General features: G+C 34.3%; 2 pseudogenes; both read left to right on the forward strand.

The window, feature by feature from the left end:
• Positions 1–2,051: 2,051 nt before the first annotated feature.
• Positions 2,052–2,784, forward strand: LOC141481150 (polyadenylate-binding protein 2 pseudogene; annotated as a pseudogene).
• A 3,013-nt stretch (positions 2,785–5,797) lies between these two features.
• On the forward strand, positions 5,798–6,711 carry LOC141481151 (polyadenylate-binding protein 2 pseudogene; annotated as a pseudogene).
• Positions 6,712–23,670: the final 16,959 nt, after the last annotated feature.

The raw sequence follows: 23,670 nt of genomic DNA on the forward strand, positions 1-23,670 counted from the left end.
GATTTCGCGTCGCTCGAAATACTCGGCTGCTTGCAGACCACAATTCAACAATTTTTGTGTCAAAACTCAGGCATGCACGTGTACAAAATTTAACTTACTCAGGAACTGAAGATAAACTGAACCATTTATAAAAAGTTTGATGGGGGTTATCTGGAAAATAATGGCAGAATATTCAGACCAAGCTCAAAGAAATCAAAACAGCGGTAAGACCGTAGGATCACGGAACTCTGACGAGCAGAAAACAAGTGATTGTTACTCGACTCAGGACATACCAGGCTCACCCATGAATACCTGATATCTCGAGGAGAGGAAACACAGTGTCAAATTTGTGGAATGCCTTCATAGTAAAACATATCGTAACGGATTGTCCTATGTTCCAAAAAGAAAAAAAAACAACTACAACATACCTCATGATTTGAAAAACGCTCTAGGACATCAAGTGAAAGATATGATTTGCTTTTCAACTGTTTTGAAACTTATTATGGAATTGTAACTACTAACAAGTGATTTGTATAGACATACTCTGCCGCTAGTAGCCATCAGGTGTATGCGGCTGATTGTAAAAAAAAACTTTTAGAGAAGTTGGTGAAGATGTCGCAATATCCATTGGCTCATTTCATGCTTTTTCTTTGGGAATTTTGGGACTGAAGCGTGGCGGCGAAGTTCGTTCCAAAATTGCTAAATTTTGACCAAAAACCCGTTGATTAGCAACGTTCAGAAATTGTTGCATGACATCAACGGCGATCCAGATTTGCTCAAAAAGGTCATATATGGTGACGAGTCATGGGTATACGGAGAATCCTAATTTTTATGATGTGTATTATAACTTTCGAACCTATTTGAATGATTAACTGCAATTTCTTTGGATAATGCTTTGGTATAACGTTCGGAAATTTTTCAATAAAGTTGAAGAAGTTGTGAGAGAATTTACTGGTAATTGGTTTAGCTCGGATTAGATAGATTATAAAAAAGATTGATATAGCTAGTTAGGGTCGTTTCACTAATTTGGCACCTAAGGCAGGAATTCAATTTATCTGAAGATAACATACTTATCATTAATCTTGGAGACGATAATGGGTTGGTTTTGTCAGTACGAAAACTATATCGCTATTCAAAAATATTATACGTTTAAAGATAAGACCTTTTCAAACCTTAGCTCGCACAAGTTTAGACTTTTGGGAGATGATGTTTGCAGGAGGAAGACCGGTGATTATTCAATCCAGTCAAAATATATATTTTGATTTTCCAAAAACGGGAATAAAAAATACAAACACACGACTTCTCACAGTGTATTTGAAGCATAACTGGAGATGTGGAAGCCTTGCAAATATTTAGGGTTTTCGATATCAGTAATAGCAAACCAACTGGTCTATAGTTATTTGCAATATTATTTTGCCATTTTTGGGAATAGGCTGAACGAGAGCATTCTTTCAACAAGAAGGAAAAACCCCTTTCTTATAAGACAGGTTGTCACAACCTTGCCTCACTATTTTTTATATCATGTTTTATATCAATATGAAACGATAAATAATGTAGGGGTCGAAGACAACGTATCTAAAATATATTCCTATTTTCAGGTTATGTAAAAAAAGGACGAACAATTAGGTAAAAAACTTTCTAAAATTGAAATAGTTTCAAACGTCATACATTTTCATGTATGACGTTTGATTGACAACAATCCTAGTACATCTGTGTTGTGATTAGTAAAAATTCCACTATGAATTATTTTTTTTCAATAGTTTGTTTAATTTTTCATTCCTCAATTTCAATATAATATCCCAAGAATTTTCGAAACTTGACAAAAATGAATGAATAGTCGGAATGACTAGTTTTGTTGCTAGTTCAGTGCCTCTTTCAACGTAATCACAAATGAGATACTCACGTAATAACTTAGGTACTCACTCCATCAAATTACCTAAAATATCTTTTATATACCTGAGGTATATAAGTGGTGAACATAAGTTGGTAATATTGAAACAGGTAAAAAGAAAGAATATAAAAGCATTCTGTTAGAATTTAAAAAGTTAGTTATTCCCTGACTTTGAAGAAGGCGATTGTACGAGCGTTGATATACTGAATAGATACAACCTACAATTCAAACTATGGCCAACAAAGAAAATATTTGGTTAGCTGATGAGATCCTAGATTGTGAATTCAATGATATCCAGGAGAAAGCTCACTCCTCTGAAGATACAACATTGGATGAAATTGACATAGCATCCGATCGTGAAATAGACATAATGAAAGCTAGAGTCCGTGAAATGGAAGAAGAATTAGCTAAATTGAAACAAATACAGAGTGACGTTGGCGAGCGAATCAAAATGTGCACCCCTCCTGTCCTCATGTCAATGAAAGAAAAAATGGAAGTGGATAATCGTAGCATATACATTGGTAATGTAGATTACGGTGCAACAAGTGAAGAGTTGGAACAACATTTTCTAATCTGCGGCTCCGTCAGACGGATAACTATTCCGTGCAACAAATACGACCAGCATCCAAAAGGATTCGCGTATATTGAATTTGACGACAGAGAATCTGCAGAGACTGCTTTAACACTAGATGAGTCAATTTTCAGAGAAAGGCATATAAAAGTAATGTCAAAAAGGACGAATCGCCCAGGCATATCTTCGACGCATAGACCACCCAGAGGACGTGGTGCATTCCGTGGATCACGAGGGATGAGTAGAGGGTTTTATTGCGGTAACAGATCTTCGATGAGAACAAGTTATAGAAGAGGTCATTATATGCCATATTGAGGAAGGATGCTTGCAGCAAATGACTTTGAATCGTAAAAGTAAACTGGAATTGAATGTGATGACGAGATAAGATGTATGGATTCTACTTAAGTTGTATTTTAGTTATACTGAGGATGTTCATTGAATAAATTTTTGGAACCTTTCAATTTGTTGTACATTTTCCATTGCTACCTTGCTTTTTACAAACTGCGGCATATGGTTGTTCATCATTTTTTGGAAATTGGGTTGAAGGTATTTGATGATAAGGTCTAGGAAGTTCTTCAAAGGAACGCCAAAACGTATGTGTAGGGTCTTTCAACAGGGACAATTGATAGCGGCAATTTTGTTGAAGCTTCATCTGTCAGATTAGTTGTCATTTATTAAATTGCAATAGTTTCAAAATTCATATATTTTCATTAGGGTGAAAAATTGACAACAATTCATGTACATCTTTGTTGTGATTAATTATAATTCCACTATGAATAATTTACTAAATTTATTACGACACATTTATTAAATGTGTTGTGATTAGTGATAATTTCTCTATAATAAATTTTGTTTCAATATATTTTGTTCAATTTTTAATTCCCCAATTTCACGACTGAATGATCAAAATAACTAGTTTTTTTATAGTTTAGTGCCTTTTTCAACCAATAATCAATATTGAAGTAATTAGATTTGTATTCACGTATATTTTATACCCAGTGATCTTTCAAAAACTATTCTCCCACAATTTATTTGTCATGTCAATTTTATGGTATGAGACCCGTCTGCGCAGAATCATATTCTAGGCTGGAGGTGATTTCATAAACTATACCTTACGACTTGATCTTCGCAAAAATTATATCAGGACGTTAATTGAATAAATAGAATTCGATGAATTTTTGAACTTTCAATTTCTTGTTATTTCTTCAGCATTATTCAGGTAGATTGTGACATCATCACACCAGGTAGTAAGTATAATAAAGAATTTATCCACTTGCAATTTCGTTCCTGCACCCAACCTGTTGAATGTTATTTGAGTTCCAACAGGGATTTCCGAACTATGACAATTGATAGCTGATAGCATATTATGAAGCTACATCTGCCAGATTAGTTGTCATTTATTCAGTACATTTCAGTTATACTGAGGATGTTAGTTATATTATTAATTACACAACAACAAAATAACCTACAAGAGTTATTGCTCTCTTTTTGAGAACTGGTTGAAATGGACTAGTTTCAGAATGTGCCCAGAAAAAATCAAGTGTATGTTTTCTTAAGAGGTTCTTTTCCCCAAAATTAAAGCTATGTGATCAGAATATCCAAGCAGTTGAACAAGTTCTTTACTTAGGAATGGTTTTCGACAGTAAGTTGAACTAGAATGCTCACTTGAATCATCTCAGATCATCATGTCATAGCGGTATCAATCTATTAAAAATTCTCTCAAAACATAATTGGTACTCCGACAGTCAAAAGCTTTTACTTTTTTATATAATTCTAGTGAAGTCTAAGATCGATTACGGCTCTATAATATATGTCTCAGCAACTATTTCAGCCCGGGAAGTTGTTGACACAGTTCATAATTCCGCAATAAGACTAGTCCTAGGGGCATACAGGGCAACGCATACTGAAAGTCTTAACAGTGAACTTGGAGAGTCACCGTTGCAAGTTCAACTAAAGTATTTGAGATTAGCATATGCATCAATAGTTTCGGCTAACAACCAGCATCCAGTTTCCAAAAATATTTCAATAATCACAAATCACAGCCACAGTCCGTCGTGTATTTCTGATATGTACCGCTCTTAGTGGAATCAAATGCGCCAAGTCACTCGAACACTTCCCGTGAAAGTATGTATAGAAGAGGAACAAATTTGCAACCTTTCTTCGATATTCCAGACTATCAAGGTTGTAAGTGACGTTCGCGTCTCCAATCAGGCGGATGACTCTTTCCTGGATGGAATCCAGCACCTTCAGGGTATGTTTAGGGGCGGAATAATAATCCAAAGAAGTTCTGATCTGAGCTTTATGAAGCATCAGCAGTTGCTGAGGAATGTACAGTTTTATGTTTCGGAACAGTGTTCCAAACTTTCGAGAAGCGGCCTTTGCAGTTCTCTCGACATGATTGTGCCAATACTTATCGGTGCCCATTTCAATCCCCCAACAAACTCATTTAAGCAGAAAGTGGAATTGTCTAACATGACATTAATTTATCCGGTTCGGAGGCATTTATTTTTTTGGAGAAAACCGATGCCTGGGTGTTTGCGGCATTGAATTGAACCTGATTACTTTCACCCCAATTCGAAATTACTTTTAGATCCTCATTAAGATATGGTTGACAAGCAAACCCTCATGCCACGCACGGTCAAATATGGGTAACATACGATAGAAGGTCGCCTCTTGATCTTTGTCTCCGAAAGTCATATTTACGATCGCTCTAGATGTTGAAGCCTTCCAAATATTTGAGGTTTACGGTTTTCTTCATGATTTTTGATATCAGTGATAGCAAATCGACTGGTCTATAGTTATTTGGAATATCTTTTTGCCATTTTTGGGAATAGGCTGAACGCGAGCAATCTTTAAACAAGTAGGAAAAACCCATTTCTTGTAAGACAGGTTGTCACAACCTTTCCTTACAATTTTTTTATGTCATGTATTATGGAGATGATAAAACGTAGGGGTCAAGGACAACGTATCTAAAATATATTCCTATTTTCAGGTTAAGTAAAAGCATTCACCCGAGGCTTGAGTGGTAAATATAAATATAAGTTGGTAAACAACTTTTCAAAAATTAAAATAGTTTCAAACATCATACATTTTCATGCGGGTGAAATATTGACAACAATTCGAGTACATCTGTGTTGTGATTAGTAAGAATTCCACTACGAATTATTTTGTTTCAATAGTTTGTTCAATTTCTTATTTCTCAATTTCAATATAATTTCTCAAAAATTTTCGAAACTTGACAAAAATGAATGAATAGTTTTTGTTGCTAGTTCAGTGCCTTTTTCAACGAACCACGAAGAATATAATCAATATTGAGGTAAATTTTATCCCTGAAAATTTTTCAAATAATCTGACAATTTATTTGTCACCCTACGTAATCACAAATGAGATACTCACGTAATAACTTAGGTACTCACTCGATCAAATTACCTAAAATATCTTTTATATACCTGAGGTATATAAGTGGTGAACATAAGTTGGCAATAATGAAACAGGTAAAAAGAAAGAATATAAAAGCATTCTGTTAGTATTTAGAAAGTTAGTTATTCCCTGACTTTGAAGAAGGCGATTGTACGAGCGTTGATATACTGAATAGATACAACCTACAATTCAAACTATGGCCAACAAAGAAAATATTTGGTTAGCTGATGAGATCCTAGATTATGAATTCAATGATATCCAGGATAAAGGTCATTCCTCTGAAGATACAACATTGGATGAAATTGATATGGCATCTGATCGTGAGATAGAAACAATGAAAGCTAGAGTCCGTGAAATGGAAGAAGAATTAGCTAAATTGAAAGAAATACAGAGTGACGTTGGCGAGCGAATCAAAATGTGCACCCCTCCTGTCCTCATGTCAATGAAAGAAAAAATGGAAGTGGATAATCGTAGCATATTCATTGGTAATGTAGATTACGGTGCAACTAGTGAAGAGTTGGAACAACATTTCCAAATCTGCGGCTCCGTTAAACGGATAACTATTCCGTGCAACAAATACGACCAGCATCCAAAAGGATTCGCGTATATTGAATTTGACGACAGAGAATCTGCAGAAACTGCTTTAACACTAGATGAGTCAATTTTCAGAGAAAGGCCTATAAAAGTAATGTCAAAAAGGACGAATCGCCCAGGCATATCTTCGACGCATAGACCACCCAGAGGGCGCGGTGCATTCCGTGGATCACGAGGGATGAGTAGAGGGTTTTATTGCGGTGAAAGATCTTCCATGAGAACAAGTTATAGAAGAGGTCATTATATACCATATTGAGAATGGATGCTTGCAGCAAGTGACATTGACTTGATCAAATAAACTGGAATTGACTATGATGACAAGATAATATATATGGATTCTACTTTAGTTGTATTTTAGTTGTGCTGAGGATATTCATTAAATAAATAGAATAATTTTTCAAAAACTTTTAATTTATTAGACATTTTCCATTGCTACCTTGCTTTTTACAAACTGCGGCATATGGTTATTCATCGGTTAGTCATTCTTTGGAAATTGAGTTAGACGTATTTGATGATAAGGTATAGGCAGTTCCTCAAAGGAACGCCGAAACGTATGTATAGGGTCTTTCACCAGGGAAAATTCATAGCAGCTATTTTGTTGAAGCTTCATCTGTCGGATTAGTTGCAATAGTTTCAAACTTCATATATTTTCATTAGGGTGAAAAATTGACAACAATTCATGTACATCTTTGTTGTGATTATTTATAATTCCACTATGAATAATTTACTATCGATATAGTTTGTTCAATTTTTCGTTTCCCAATTTCAACATGGATGAATAATCAAAATATCTAGTTTTTGTTGATGGTTTAGTGCCTTTTTCAACGAACCATGAAGAATAATCAATTTTGAGGTAATTAGATTGTTATTTAGGTATATTTTATATCTAGTAATCTTTCAAAAATTAATCTCCCACAATTTATTTGTCATATTAATTTTATGGTATTCAATGAGACTCATCTGGGCAGAATCACATGCTAGGCTGAAAGATGTTCATCATTATATGATTTATTCAATTAACGTCTTTTCAGGACGTTAATTGAATAAATAGAATTCGATAAATTTTTGAAAATTTTCAATTTCTTCATTATTATGGCATCTTGATAAGTTAATTCAGAAACACGCGTAAATGTTATAATATTAATAATAATTCTTTATTATCCAGAAGGATAATACAAGTATTGTATAGGAGTAGTCGTTTATCTAAAATTAACAGAACATGATAACATTCAGTTAAATTGTATACAGAATTGTAATAAATATATATATATATATATATATATATATATATATATATATATATATATATATATATATATATACAAATAACAGACAAATCATAAAGGATTTACAAATACTTATTATAGTGCCTGATCGACTTTATAATAGTATCTTTCAATTAATATATGTTTAGGACATTTTTTTAATCATGTTAAGGTTCGAATCTCTCTTACATAGTCTGGTAATTTATTAAATAATAAAGGACCTAGTGAGTTTGGAGAGTTTTTAGATAATTGAACCCTAGAAAAGGGTATATTCAGCTGACTTTTCATTCTTGTGTCATGTTTATGAATGCTAGATCTGCTTGAAAAACTGTTATAGTTACTATATATATATATATGTACACACAAACTTCAAAGATAAAGAGTGATGGTAGCGTCATTACTTCACGTGTTTTGAATACATCAACACAGCTTTGTCGAGAGGAAGAGAAAGTATTCTCTTTTGTGCAACAAATACATCATTAGCTCTCGAAGACCTTCCTCAGAGAGAGATGGCATATCGAAGTCTGGAGTCTACTTGGGCATAGTAGAGCATCAGCAATTGATCATTAGACAGAACTGATATCAAATCACGTAATTGATAGGAAACAGAATTCAATTTATTGACTAAGATTTTACAGTGTTCTCCCCAGAAAATATGTTCCTCTATATAAAATCCAAGAAATCGGACGGCCTTATCAACTGACTGTAAGTCTCCGAAATCAACTACACTAGCTTCTTTTTGTCCATTGTAAAAGCTTATACATTTGTTTTATTTGTATTCAGATGAAGTGAGTTGGCTCTAAACCACTGAGCCATATCAAAGGAATTTTGTTTACATTTCTGACGTTCACAATATTCATCCTTATCTGATAAAATAACTGATGTATCATCAGCGTAAACAATAATTGAGCTATCACATATCTTCACAATATCGTTGATATAAAGTATAAATGAGGTAGGTCCCAGGACCGAACCCTCAGGAACACCTACTTCAGAATAATCATTGCACGATGGCATATGGTTACCAATAGTGACACGATTATTACGTTTACTCAAAAAACTTTTTATCCATTCATGAGTGACACCTCGGATACCGTATCGAGACAGTTTATTCAATAAGATTGTATGACTGATGCAATTGGTGACTTTTGGGAAGCACTGTAAACTTTTTGAATTCAAATTTTTAAACTGTACAGTTTTATTTTTCACTACACGTTGTTTGAGAATATTTCCATAGATGACGTCATAGTGCCGTCATATTGAAATTGGGAAAGGAAAGTTTCTCAGCCACCCCTTTGAAAGGAAGTAATAAAATATCTACCTAATTTTACCAACATACTGAATATTATTTTGAAAAAATCGAGGAGCACTGTATAGAATTCCAAACCATTTTGTTTTAGATACTGCTTCTGATGTGATTGCATTATCTTGCGTTCAAATAACCCTTGGTGAAATTCGTTCCAAAACAACAACCAACTTTATTTATTATTATCGATACGCAATAACATAACAGGTAAGTAGAACTACAGGACGTTACCAGATGCAGTTTTATCTCATTATCATATGCCTGCTCTCTGCTCTATTCAATTTGCTCGTATAATTGCAGTATACACCCACAACTAACAATTAATTTGCCGTTCTTATTAATCATTTGCCACTGGCATTTCGAGTCCTTTATCATACAGCAAGAGTTATATGCGTACCTGCAAATGTAATGTACCGAAAGAATATAATTTGGCCACAGGCGTAAACCTGTTGGATGATTTACAAAAAAACGGATGAGTGAGTTAACAATGAAAATATCAGGAATCTGTTTCCTTTGTAATGAAACATGTTCGTTTATACTTTGGAAGGGAGTCCGTCCGGCAGGGAATGGAGCAACATCAAACGTTTACTTCTTCCGAACTATTTTACTCTGTTGTGACTGTATACTCTGTCAACAGCAGCAACTTTTTCGGAAAGTGCATATTGGTCGTTATAATAATAAAATGGACATGACACAAAAAAAAACAATCACATATCAAACATCGCATCATTACAAAATTATTATTGTCACTTTTTATTTGTCACCATTGTTATATAGCATTTTGATTTATGTATTCAAGTTTCACCAAAGCGTTATCTCCATTTGGACGTCTGTTTGATAATTCAGAACTCTCAGAGACACAGAGGTTCATCGTTTGTTTGAAAGTGGTTAACAATGTTTCATGGTGAATTTTACTAGTTCGGACTTCCATTGTCTAATATCCAACCACTATCAAACTACCGCAAGAGGAATTGTCAACGCTCTAGTGCAGGGGTCTCCAAAGTTTGAAGCCTTCGGGACATAATGATTTTTTCAGTTTGTTCCAAGGGCCAATTTCTGCTTTACTATATTTCTAGACTAGGATAGTCGCAAAGTGCGTGACCTAAGCAAACTTACGCTTTTTTTGCATTTCAATTATTATTGTTTATTGTTACAATTAACGACATTTAGTGGCAAGTAGTGGTACTATGTACAATATTTTTCTGCTACCCGCTGGGTGGCATTAGGCGTATTTGAATATTTGGAATTACCGCGTTGGTTCGAGAAAGTTCTGGTTCTAGCTAGTGTATTCCGATTACCTCGAGATGGCTAGCGGCACAACTGCGGGTTAGTCTGCGTAGGAAAGGCGAAGGAAGCGAAACTATCTATTGTGAAATAAAGGATTTTGATTTGACTTGTGAATGCAGACAGTGAATGCAAAACGTTCCAAGAAAAATGGAACTTTCAGTATGTTGTGATTGAGTCCAGTAATAAAGCGCTATGTTTAATTTGTAATGAAACCATAGCTGTTCTCAAAGACTATAACATTGAACGACACTATGAATCGAAACTTATTCAAAGTTACTCCAAGTATACAGGAAGTTTGCGGAAGGAAAAATTTGTTGCTTCGAAACGCGGACTCAAATCGTAGCAATCTTTGTTTACCAAAGCGAATACTGAACAAGAGTCTACAACTCGCGCCAGCTTTCGTGTGGCTCTTGAAATCGGAAAACGTGGCAAACCATTCACCGATGGAGAAATGATAAAAGAATGCTTGATTGCAGTAGCCGAAGAAATATGCCCCGAAAAGGTACATTTATTTAAAAGTGTCAGTTTCTCAGCAAACACCGTGGCTCGGAGGGTACAAGACATCGCAGAAAATATATCATCTCAACTGTCTGACAAAAATGGACATCATAAGTGGTTTTCTTTAGCATTGAAGGAGTCAACGGATGTGTCAGATACTGCTCAGGTGTTGACTTTTATTCGCGGAGTAGTAAAAAGAACCTTCGATGGAGAAATTTGAAATCTATAACAACTGATGGAGGCAAAAATATGTATGGTAAAAATAAAGGAGTGGTTGCTATTGTGTCAAAGGCTGTAGAAAATGATGGTGGTTCAAAACCATTAGTCTCACATTGTATCATTCATCCACAGTCCTTGTGCGGAAAATGTTTGGATATGTCTGAAGTTACAAAACCAGTCATATCAGTTGTTAACTTCATCAGATCCACTGGGCTGAATCACCGACAATTCCGCGAGTTTATTCAACAGATTGGAGAAAATGATTTATCATATCATACTGCCGTTGCGGAAAAGTCCTTAAGCGCTTTTTTGCACTTCGAGCAGAGATCGAATTTTTTTTAAATGAGAAGCAGCGCCCTTTTGCCGATTTAGAAAATAGTGAATGGATGTGGAAGTTAGCCTTCTATGTCGATTTGACAAATCATATGAACGAACTGAATTTGAGATTGCAAGGAGAAAATCAGCTTCTCCCTGATTTATACACCAATATCAAATCTTTCAGGCAGAAAATAATACTATTTCAATCGCAATTACGTAAAAAATGTTTCACACATTTTGAAACATGTGAAAAATTCTACCACACTAGAGCGACTGAATTTCCCGTCAATTTTGAAATCGAAACTTTGAGTGCTTTGAAGATGAATTTTGATACTCGTTTTTCAGATTTTGATGTAATTGCGAATGAAATTGAGCTTTTTCAAAATCCTTTTGATTCTGACATTGAAACCCTGGCTCCGGAAGTTCAACTGGAAATTATTGATTTACGGTGCAGTGATATGCTTAAAAACAAATATCAAAATTCATCTTTGTTGGAATTTTATGAGAGTCTTCCACTGGAACAATTTGATAATTTGCATAAATTTGCTCGTGGGTTGTTTTCTGGTTTTGGTACTACTTACTTGTGTGAGAAAACGTTTTCCAAGATGAAGTACACAAAGAATGTTTACAGATCTCAATTAACCGATGAGCATCTTAAATCTCTTTTGATAATTGGTACAAGTAAAATGAATCCACAACTACAAAGTATTGTCGGTGGAAAATCACAATTACATAAATCTCATTAGTATTTTTGGTTCACTGTGATTCATTTCAATTATTTGTTAGTTATTGATATGCTTAAACTCAGATACTTAAGTTAAGTTTTCTTTGTCATCATTTCTGTCGTTAAGTTTTATCTTGCAAGTAAATAAAACCGAGTAATTATCATTCTGTGTTTTCTTCTTCATGTTATCACATCAATAGTAACAACAATTAGGTAATTATTGGCTGTCGCGGGCCGGATTGATGACACTGGCGGACCGGATTTGGCCCGCGGGAAGTAGTTTGGAGACCCCTGCTCTAGTGGATCGTGGTTTCGGGCTTTGTGATATGAAGGAAGGCTCGAGAAGGAATGTGATACGGAATGGTAACTCCAAAGTCATGGTGGAACAGACATCGTCTAGAAGACACCAAGTGCCTTGCTAGGAAGAAAAGGTATCACACTCAGTGCTTGCCCTTTACTTCGTCAGAGGAATGTCAAAAAATATGAGGAGAATTGGGCCCAAGTACAACAGAAATACATAAGTCAATGAATATATTTTCGGACAGTCAAGTGGCGTTGGAAACTCTTGGCTACTACCAAGCAACGTCTAAATTGGTAGCAAATTGCCAAAAATCACTCTGACCCTGCTGGCCTAGAAGACAATGAAGCTGCAGGCTTCCTTGTAAAGGAGGGTGCTGTAAGCAGCTTCGTCGGACTAGAACCTGCCATTGGGCACCTGGATGGTAAGAAGATTCATAAACGTCAGACAGAATCTACCGGGATTGGCTCACTCCAAGTCGGTTATTCACCCTTCGAAGCTTGATACCAAACAGTTGTTGGACTACAGTAGAGATGAAGTACGATGTCTAACAGGCTTCTTCATAGATCACTGTCATCTGAATCGTTATATGCCGACTCGGACTGTCGGAAGTCCGTGTGTGTCGCCTCTGTTTGGAATAGCACAGTACAAACTTTATGTCTGCTCTGCTGGGGACCTAATCAGGTTTTCATAGTTTGGCAGAGCCTTACTCTCACCATCTGACCTGAAAAACTATTCAACATACACACAAATCGGTTTCATTAAGAAGCTGCGTTTATTTGGTCGACCTAAACTAACCTATCAACATCATAACCTGATTCACGAAAACTAGGCCACCAAAAGCGGACTGTGATTCAAAAAACTGCATTTATCGGATACCCTGTGAGTATGGCAAATCCTATATCAGTGAAACTAAGAGGCCATTGAAACTCCGCATTGCCAAGCACAAAAACGAAGGATAATTCAAGCGGACCATATGGCCCTGGAGAGAGTACGTCAAAGTAATCCCAGTGAAAAGCTCAAAATAGGGTGTTTCTTGGAAACGTTATGGAATTTCACCGAGTATTGGCCAACTCTGTCACATATATTTCATTGAGTGCTTTTCTTTCACATAGATTTTCAGTTTCAGACAATGGAAACAATGGACATTTTGCTAGTCAAATGTATTCACAACTTTGCCCCGTTATAACTGTCTTCATATTTCCTACAGTTATTTAGAACTTCTTATGCTCACAACGAAGTTCATGATAGCCCATATGACCTTTTTGTTGGAAAAATTATTCCACGATTGATCGTAGAACAAATTCCAGAAATCTTTCCGGTATCTCCCTCGCGTATACAGAAATATGTTAATCGTTTCAGGAAGTCCTTTCATTGTGTAGGAGAACACGAAGTAAATAGGGCAGTAATTTTGAGTTCCCGTATAAGCCGAGACGATGTCGTCACTTCCACTTCCCGTTCTTGGCACTGCAGCATCCCTAGCGTGCCTCCGACGGCTTCCGTTTCTATTTCCGTTTCTCATCCTTTACCTGAAACTTGCTAATTTCTGCTCGCTTCCATGCATTCGCGCCACACTCGTCGTTTTTTCTCTTGTAATTAATGTTTCGGATTCAGTTAGTGTTTTATTTCGTGGTTTATTTACATGACGACGAGCACTGGGAAAGATAAATACCAAATTCAGATGAAGGGTGCTTGCTGAATAATTATTTCAGATGGATGTATTCAGGTGAAGCAAGAAGAGTCTGTACTGTCTGTACCAAAAGAGACTTCCGAAATTCTACAATTGATAACGGCCATCTTGTTGATGCAACATCTGTCAAATTGAAAAGAGAAATGAAAATTTCTATGTTTCTTACCACTTTTATAAAAAGTGGTAAAAACATAGAAATTTTCATTTCTCTTTTCATTATGATCTCCTACCACGTAGTAACGACTACATCCATCAATTTATCTGTCAAATTAGTTGTAGTTTATTCAGTCTGTTTTGCCAGATAACCATGGATGGATCAGCATTCAACAACACCAGTTCATTTTACGATCGCCATAATCGTCTTACAGAGAGGACTATTTCCAAGCAAAATTGTCGAATTTGGGACGATACCAATCCAAGAGCGCCCAATGCATTCCGAAAAAGTCACTATTTGGTGTGGATTTTGGGCTGGCGGCGTCATAGGTCTATATTCATTTGATAATAACGTTGGCCAGACCATCACTCTCAACGGCTAGCACTATAGGTCAATGATCACTAATTTATTTCGGCCTGAATTAGATGATCTGAATTAGATGATAATATTCTTTATTGAAATAGGAAACCTAATATACATATCTTTGAGTGTAATAATAACACTAGCACAATGAAATGAAGAAAATTTTAAATTTAAACAATTTGAGATTTTAACTAGTATGTAGCCAGACAGTGAACATTACATATAAAGATTTCAGTATCATATGTTGATTAACATTTGAATAGCTAATGAAATATAGGTATATATATACATTAAATTATTATCAAAACAGTGATATTTGGTTTCATTACAGATACAAATACACTAGTGAACAATTGAAAACAATTAAAAACAATAAATGATAGCCAATAATGTCCCAAATAATTCTACACAACTATACAATTTTTATTCTATTATTTATTTTCAAATTCTTTAAGTGTTCTTTTGAAATCTTTTGAAATGGATATTTTTTTTTATTCCTTCAGGTAATTCATTGAACTCGTGGAAGCCCTCAAAAATTAACGTATTCATGGAACTTCCGAATGCCAGTCTATTTATATGTATATTATTGGAATTTCTTGTATTATAATTAATGAATGTTTTTATTGAATTTGATGTAATCTTTAAAATATTCTGGTGCTATTCCATTTACCATTTTGTATACTATAATAGAGTCATTGTAAAATAGTAGAGTCTACTTTCAACTGATAACCAATTCAAACAATCAAGCATACTTTTTATGGGAGTACTACTCTCATCCCTCGATTTTGTAGTTTTTGTAGCATATTCAATTTATTGAGGTTGAATGAAAATAATAATGACGCACAATAATCAAAGTGTGGTTGAATGATGGTATTGTAAACTGTTACTTTGGACTGCATTGACAAGTTTTGTGCTATTCTACTGAAAAAATATAGTTTTTTCATTATTTTATTATGTATATATTCAAAGTGGTTGCCAAAATCCAAAAAATTATCCAGTTGAAAACCAAGGTATTTATCTGATGACACAACTTCGATTTTTTCGTTATTGATATGGAGGTTTATACCGTTGATATCTAGAGAACTGTATTTATATTTCGTGGTGAATATCATTGCTTTTGTTTTTGTTATGTTTAACTTCAATTCGTTAGTGCAAAAATACTTATTTACCGCTCCTAAAATCCTATCCATTTTATGAATAGCTCTATCTAAATTCATATCGCTACACATAAGCAACGTATCATCAGCAAATAGGTTTATGAACTCAGATTCAATAAAAAGTTCAATATCGTTCAAATATAAAACAAAAAGAAGTGGGCCCAGAACGCTACCTTGGGGAACACCTACATCAATGTCTTTTTTATTTGATAGTGCATATTTAAAACGGACTTTCTGTTTTCTATTGTAGAAATAATCACTGAACCAACTAACACCTTTCCATCAATCCCATACTGAGCCAATTTCAACAACATTTCTTTATCAGTTGTCTCAAAAGCTCTTTTTAAGTCTAAAAATACAGCAATAACATCCAAGTTAGTTTTAATATTACATATTGTCAGCAGTAATGCTGTTCCACATGAGAAGTTTTTACGGAAACCCGATTGATTATCTATCAAAATTGAATTTTTAGTGACGTGATGTAATAACTGATCATATACAGCAACTTCCAGAGTTTTTTCAATTGGAGGCAAAGTATTAATGGGTCGAAATTCACTGGCTTTATTGGTGTTTGCTATTTTTGGAATAGGAATAACAATACTGCTTTTCAATTTATAGGGAATTTTTCCTGTATATGTATTAATTAAGTTTAGAATAATATGACCGATGATTTCGAAGACATCTTTAATCATTTTACAGTTCAGCGTTTCATATATGGAGACTTTATTGTCTAGGTTACAAACTATTTTTCGCAAATGTATCATAGAGAGCATTTCGAAGTTTTCGAATTTACAATATAAATGATTGTTTACATTGTGCCAACTTTCAGTGATGCTAATACTTTAATACTATGAACAAAATAATTATTAAAACCGCACGCTATTTCTATTTTACTCGTTAATAGTCGATTATGCTCATTCGATTAAAAATATATGCAATTCGAGACATTATGGCTATTACTGTAAACCAGTCTCTTCAAAGTTCTCCACATTTCTTTGGGATTATGTCTATATCTGTCATTATTGTCAAAATAATATATTTTTTTTTTGTTTTGAAAGATTGACAACATCATTTCTCAATAGTTTGAAGGTTTCCCATGTATCTTGTTTGTTATTGTTGCAGCTCGATTTGGAAATTTTATATGCTCTATCCCTTTTCTTGATTAAATCATATATCTCGTAGTCAAACCATGGCAACTTTGATTGGTACTTACATATTTCAATAGGGGCATTTCTATTTATTACAGTTTCACATGTCTCCAAAATTTCATTATAAATTATGTCAACGTCACCAGAAGTTAAATTAAAGTTGTGCATCATTAGGTTACTTTTAATACTGACTATATTTTCCTCATTAATTTTTCTAAATTTTCTGACGTTCTTATTAACTATGATTTCATTGCAAAAATTAACTAAAATAACCGAATGATTCGTTATCATGTACTTCAGCTACTATATTATTTTCATCAATATTGGATATCACATAATCAATTAATGACTTACTAATATCTGTAATACGTGTAGGCTTTGTGACACTTTGTAAAATACCATAAGCAGAACAAATATTTTTAATTTTCTTACCATAAAAAGAATCAGTTAACTAGTCAATATTAAAATCGCCAACTAACACACAACGAAATTTAGTATTAAATAATACATCAAACATTTCTTCTAGGTTTTCAATGAATATGGCCTCAGAACTTGATGGTGAACGGTTCAAACATCCAATCAGATATATTGCGGATATAAAATTAATTCTTAATATTTTACACCAATAATTATCTCTTAGTTCAAATGTTTTATATTGTGTGAAATTATAACTGTATTTCATATAAAGTATAACACCTCTCGTATGTCTACTTGTCGAGTTGCGTTGTACATGATTATAATTTTCAATTTTAATTTCACTATCTTCAATATCGTCTGTTTGTCTTGTTTCACTGAGAAGTATTAATTTTGGTTTATAGCAACTTACACTTTCTTGGATTTCATCTCTATTTTCAATTATACTTTGAGAATTTAGGTAAATGTCTGAATTCAAAGGTATATTAGGTTTATCAATTAGTTTTTTTTGGATTGTTTATGGACTATAGTTGGTTTATTATTTACGAATTTGATTGTTTTATTATTATTGCCATTTTCAATTGATTTCTGTAGTTCGCCTTTGATGAATTTAAAGTAATCTTGTTGTGCTTTTGTCTGCTCATTGCTAATTCTAATACTTGGTACAAGTATTATTATCATTATCAGCTGATTTTAAAACAACTTTAATGGGCCTATTCTTATTTGGGACATAATTTCCTAATCTGAATATTTTTAAATTATTATATATTTCTGTATCAAATACACTAAGAACATTTTTGACAAGCTCTGAGTCTTCAGCTACTCTTTCAGCTTGTGTTTTTATTTTCGATTCTTCCACATTGAATATAACTAAATTAGAAGCACGTGATTGCCTTTTCATCATTTCGTTTATCAATTCCTCTCTATTATCCACAGGAACATTTCCTGTCCCATTTACACTATGTGTCATAGAGGTTCTGCATTCCTTAATTTGTGCCTCTAGATTATCAATTTTTTTCAATATCGTAGGAATAAGTTTAACTCCATATTGGCAGTCTTCACAGTAGAACTTAAGCGTTCGCTTGCCTTTTAGATCCATGACTTTGAGTTCGCTGACAGTAAGTCCGGAACATCCTCTATGCGTAGATCTTTGACAGCTATCACATTGTAAAATTTGGTCACCAGTTGATAGTTTGCATGCACAACATTCCATTTTGATAGACACCAAAATCTTGTTCCAAGCACCCGTACTATTTAATCAGTTATCAGACTGCAAGAAATATCAGTTTGCTGGTTTTTGTTTCCTGCACCACAAAAAGTATGTTCACTACAATGAGCTATATGCAGTTTCTATTACCAGTTTTGGGGTTCTTATTACTTTCTTTTTATATTAATTTTTATTTCTACATGTAAATAAGTTTGCAACGATACTATTTGTCGAAAATCCCGTATTTTTATCTACTCTAGATGGATTTACTGCACACAAATTTTCACAAATACTTTTACAAATACACACTTTAACTCACTTCTGTTAGGGTACACCTCTGGTAGGGTATTACCTACCCACTTGTATTAACAGATGTAGCTAATTGTAAGCAATTTACGGCTTAGTTACGATACGCTGAATCAGTTTTTGATTCTTATAATTCAATTTTCACTAACTCAAAACTTCAAACAAATTTTTATTGTCACACAGTTGTTCACGGTATTTTCACTATCGTTTTGGTGAGAAATTTGAAAATTTTCTTCCGTGAAAAACCACTAAAACTTTAGTTTTTGTCGGGACAAAGGCGATGACCGTGTAAACTTGTTCACAGACCTTTCTTTGAACATCAACGACTTGTTGTTTCAACAGGACGATACAGTTGTGTGGTGTCTTCTAGCCAAAGTCTGTTCCACCATCACTTTGGAGTAACCAATCCGTTTAATTTTTTTTTGCTGGTGTCTCATTCCTTCTCGAGCCTTCCTTCACATTACAGAGTCCGAAATCCCGATCCACTAGAGCCTTGATGATTCCTCTTTCGGTAGATTGATGGTGGTTGTATATTAGATAATGGAAGTCCGAACTAGTGAAATTCACCATGAAACATTTTCAACCACTTTCAAACAAACGATGAACTTCTGTATATTTGAGAGTTCTAAATTATCAAACTGAAACTTCGATGAAACTCGACTACATAAATAAAAATGCTATATAAAAATGGCGACAAATGAAGAGTGACAATATAAATTTTTGAATGACACGTGTTTGTCTCTTTTTGTATCATGCCTATATTATTATTATAACGACCAACATGCACCTTCCGAAAATGTAGTTGCTGCTCTTGACAGAGCATACAGTAACAACAGGGCAAAGTAGTTCAGAAGAAGTAAAACATTTGATGTTGCTCCATTGCCTGCCGGACGGACTCCCTTCCAAAGTATAAACGAACGTATTTCATTACAAAGGAAACAGATCCCTGATATTTTCATTGCTAACTCACTCATCCGTTTTTTTTTGTAAATCATCCAACAAGTTTACGCCTGTGGCCAAATTATATTCTTTCGGTACATTACATTTGCAGGTACGCATATAACTCTTGCTGTATGATAAAGGACTCGAAATGCCAGTGGCAAATGATTACCAAGAACGGCAAATTAATTGTTAGTTGTGGGTGTATACTGCAATTATACGAGCAAATTGAATAGAGCAGAGAGCAGGCATATGATAATGAGATAAAACTGCATCTGGTAACGATACTGTGATTCTACTTACCTGTTATGTTATTTCGTATCGATAATGATAATAAATAAACGTTGGTTGTTGTTTTGGGACGAATTTCACCAGAGGCTATATGCAATCACAGAGGAATAATGCAATCACATCAGAAGCAGTATCTAAAACAAAATGGTTTGGAATACTACACACTCGTCTTCAATTATATTAAGATGAAATTCATACTGTTGATGAAATTTGATTGCTTTCCAAAGTAACAGTGACTACTTCCTTTCAAAGTGGTGGCGTAGAAACTTTCCTTTCCCAATTTCAACATGGCGGCGCTATGACGTCATCTATGGAAATATTGCCAAACAACCTGTTGTAGTGGAGAATAAAAAAGAACTCTGTACAGTTTTGGAATTTGAATTCAAAAATTTCAAAGTGCTTCCCGAAAGTCACGAATAGATTTTGAAAAACCATTGACAAATATATTTTTGATAAATTGATAGATGTAGCCGTTAGTACTTGGTGGGAAATCATAATGAAGTTTATTGTATAAACTATATAATAGTTTATTGTATAAGTTTGAAAATGTCCGTATAGGACGAAACTGCAGCAAACTTAGTTACAAATAAAAGTGGTGAAAACATAGAAAGTTAATGTTTTCTTTGCTTCAATATATTTTTGAGTGATGCATGTAATTTCTGACCTTTCTCCTCCACTGTTTGTGAGTGGCAATTAATTCGTATATTTATCAAAATGTATGCATTTCGAAAATTTTAACAATAAAATAGTGATAATTGATTATGGAGTCGTACTCACAAATCTCGAGATCAAGCCGTTCAAAGGCCAGAATTTCGACCGAACAAATGCAGAAAGCCAACATTCTTGGCTCATTGCGTCTGCTGAGGGCAGACGATTCTTGGACCCAGTTATCACTTATCTGACGGTGAGGGGAGTGGTCATTATTTGACTCATTGAGTCGTTACTTTGTGGACACGCCCGAACATCTCAACTTTTGGGAAATGATAATGAAGTTGATTTTTTGACAATGAAATGATAATAATAATATTTGTTTACGTAGGAAAGAATAATACAGAACAATGTAGTAAGAAGATAAAGGTGAATAAATGAGTAAGTACTCGATAAGTGTTTTTCACACTTGTTTCGAGAAAATACAATGGAATAAAACTTATAAATAATAAACATACTCACTGACAATTGCAGAATTATGAAAAAATCCAATGAGTATCAGGCTTCTCTAAATCTGAAAATAAATATTTACAAATCATTCGCATACACGCATATAACTGTGTAACTATAAATTAATACGATGGTTGATGCGTGTAATTGGTATAAGATTGTTTATGTGACATTTAAAAGACACAAATGTTATAATCGGTGTGTTAGAAATTATAATATATAAATAAGGTGAAGTGGACAATTCTGATGTACTAATGTATTATATGAGGTTCTACTGTGAAGTAATAAAAATTTTGTTCTTTCACACATTTTTTACTTTGATAAAAACTTCATTGAAAATATTTTCATTGTCAACAAAATCAGAAATCATTTGACTTGACTGTCTGCATATAAATTGCCTCAATGACTTTTTGAAGTGGTGAAATATATTGATGTTTTTTGTAATGATAATAATAATACGTCTTTGTTCAACATAAAAATACAGATTTTTTAAACAGAAAAACAAAAAAAAAATCCAGTATATGGTGAATAGGCGGAGTATCAGCCAAGGCTGTTTTTCAACTCAACCTGGGAGAAACTATGAATAAATAATATGAACACATGAACACAAGTCGAGTTAACAATATCAAAAACTTTTAGTTATTGCTTTACTTTAGACAATTCATTTTAGAAATGCCAAGGTCGGGAACGGACAAGAGGCGTAAATAAGTCTTCAGTCTTTTTTTAAAGTTTACGATGGTGTATGATCGAAATTCGCAGGGTAGTTGATTTTAATATTTGGGTGCATTATTATACACATAAATACTGTCGCAATAGTAAATTTTTGACATAATCAGAGACTCGCATAGTCTAAGTTTCAAGTTTGTGTTGAGCAAATCACGATTAGGAAAAAGCTGTCTGAGAACGTTATAAGAAGATTGGCTCAGATAGCTGACATGTTTAGTAAAGCGAAGATCCAGCCCAAATCACAATCCTGAATTTTGTATCTCGTCCACGGAGGGAAGTATATCGTTTTCGATGCGAACTTGAAAGGTAGAGTTGGTGAGCTCTCTGTCCCTCTTAGCTCCGAACATCATTATTGCGGATTTGTCAAAATTGAGCTTGAGCTTATGGGCAGTAGAAAAGTCAAAGATGGCTTGAAGATCGTTATTAATATGCGACAGAGCAGATGTAGACTCGCCAGGCGACAAAGAGAAATATAATTGTGTGTCGTCTGCATAGTGATGTATACTGAATTTTTTCCCGGACAGATAAAAGTCACAAATATACAAGCTAAAAAGCAAGGGCCCAAGGATAGATCCTTGTGGCACTCCTTTTAATACCGGCAGAGCATCTGAAATAACTTCATCCACAACAACTCTTTGAGTACGATTCTTCAGATAGTTTTGGGAAGAGTATTGAATAATTTTGGAGCCAGGTAAGTATATGTATGCTGCAAAAGTGATTTTTATGTTGATGGAATTATATGATGATTTTTTTTCGGGTGTTGTATTTGTGTGACGGTAAGAGATGACTTTTCTTCTTGTGGCACGTTAAGATTACATTGAAATAAAAGAGTTGACGAATGTCAAAAACACCAGCTTCACAAAGCAAATTGTCTGTAGGAAAGCGTGAACTTTTTGAATGTATCAGTTTTAGAAATTTGTTTTGTAGTACTTCAAGAGGACGAAGGTGTGTTCGAAAAGCCCCACCCCAGCATGCTATTACATAGCGTGAATGACTTTCTACATGGATAAATCGCTGAAACTCTCAACAACCAGACGACTTGTTGTGTGCTTGTGCGCAATTCAGTGTTTAAGAAAATATCATTGAATGAAAATTAATTTGAAGTATAATTTTTTAACATGGTCGTCGATAACCATGTATGAAATTCAAAAACTATTCAAATCAAATTATTCCTATTCTTATGAATGGAATATTTGAAATTCCGCAAAGTATACACTGAACATTATGAATATATATACTTCCAAAAGTTGATGAAATCTCAAACTCGCTAACAGAGATATAAGGTCTTCCATTAGGCGCTTTCTGTCTTCAAATTTAAATGAGACAAAGTATGTGAAACATAAAGAAATTTTGTATTCGTTTGAAATACCATTTGATGCTATTATATGTGGAATATAACATCATTCAAATGTCCGTCACAGCATTTCTGGGTGCAACACATTCGAAACGTCCAATTTTCTATGACTCTGACGCATAAACCAGGCTGAATTCGACCGATGGCACGGGTTATGTTGGCTTTGAGGACCGATGTGGTTTGTGGCTTATTTGCATACACTTGCGACTCAAGAAAACCCCACAAGGATAAGTCTATCGAGTTCAAATCGCCCGCTTTTATTGGCCAGTTCACATCACCTCCACGTGAGATGACCATGTCCCTCAAATTGTTCGTGCAAAGTATCGCATGTGGTATGAGCTATGTGGCACATAGCGCCTTCCTGTTGAAACCGCATGTCGCTGGTTTTCAGTT

The sequence above is a fragment of the Leptinotarsa decemlineata genome, unplaced genomic scaffold (genome assembly GCF_025532065.1).
Source record: "Leptinotarsa decemlineata unplaced genomic scaffold, Ldec_3_MD MMD2_tig00000035_RagTag_RagTag, whole genome shotgun sequence".
NCBI classification, from domain to species: Eukaryota; Metazoa; Arthropoda; class Insecta; order Coleoptera; family Chrysomelidae; genus Leptinotarsa; species Leptinotarsa decemlineata.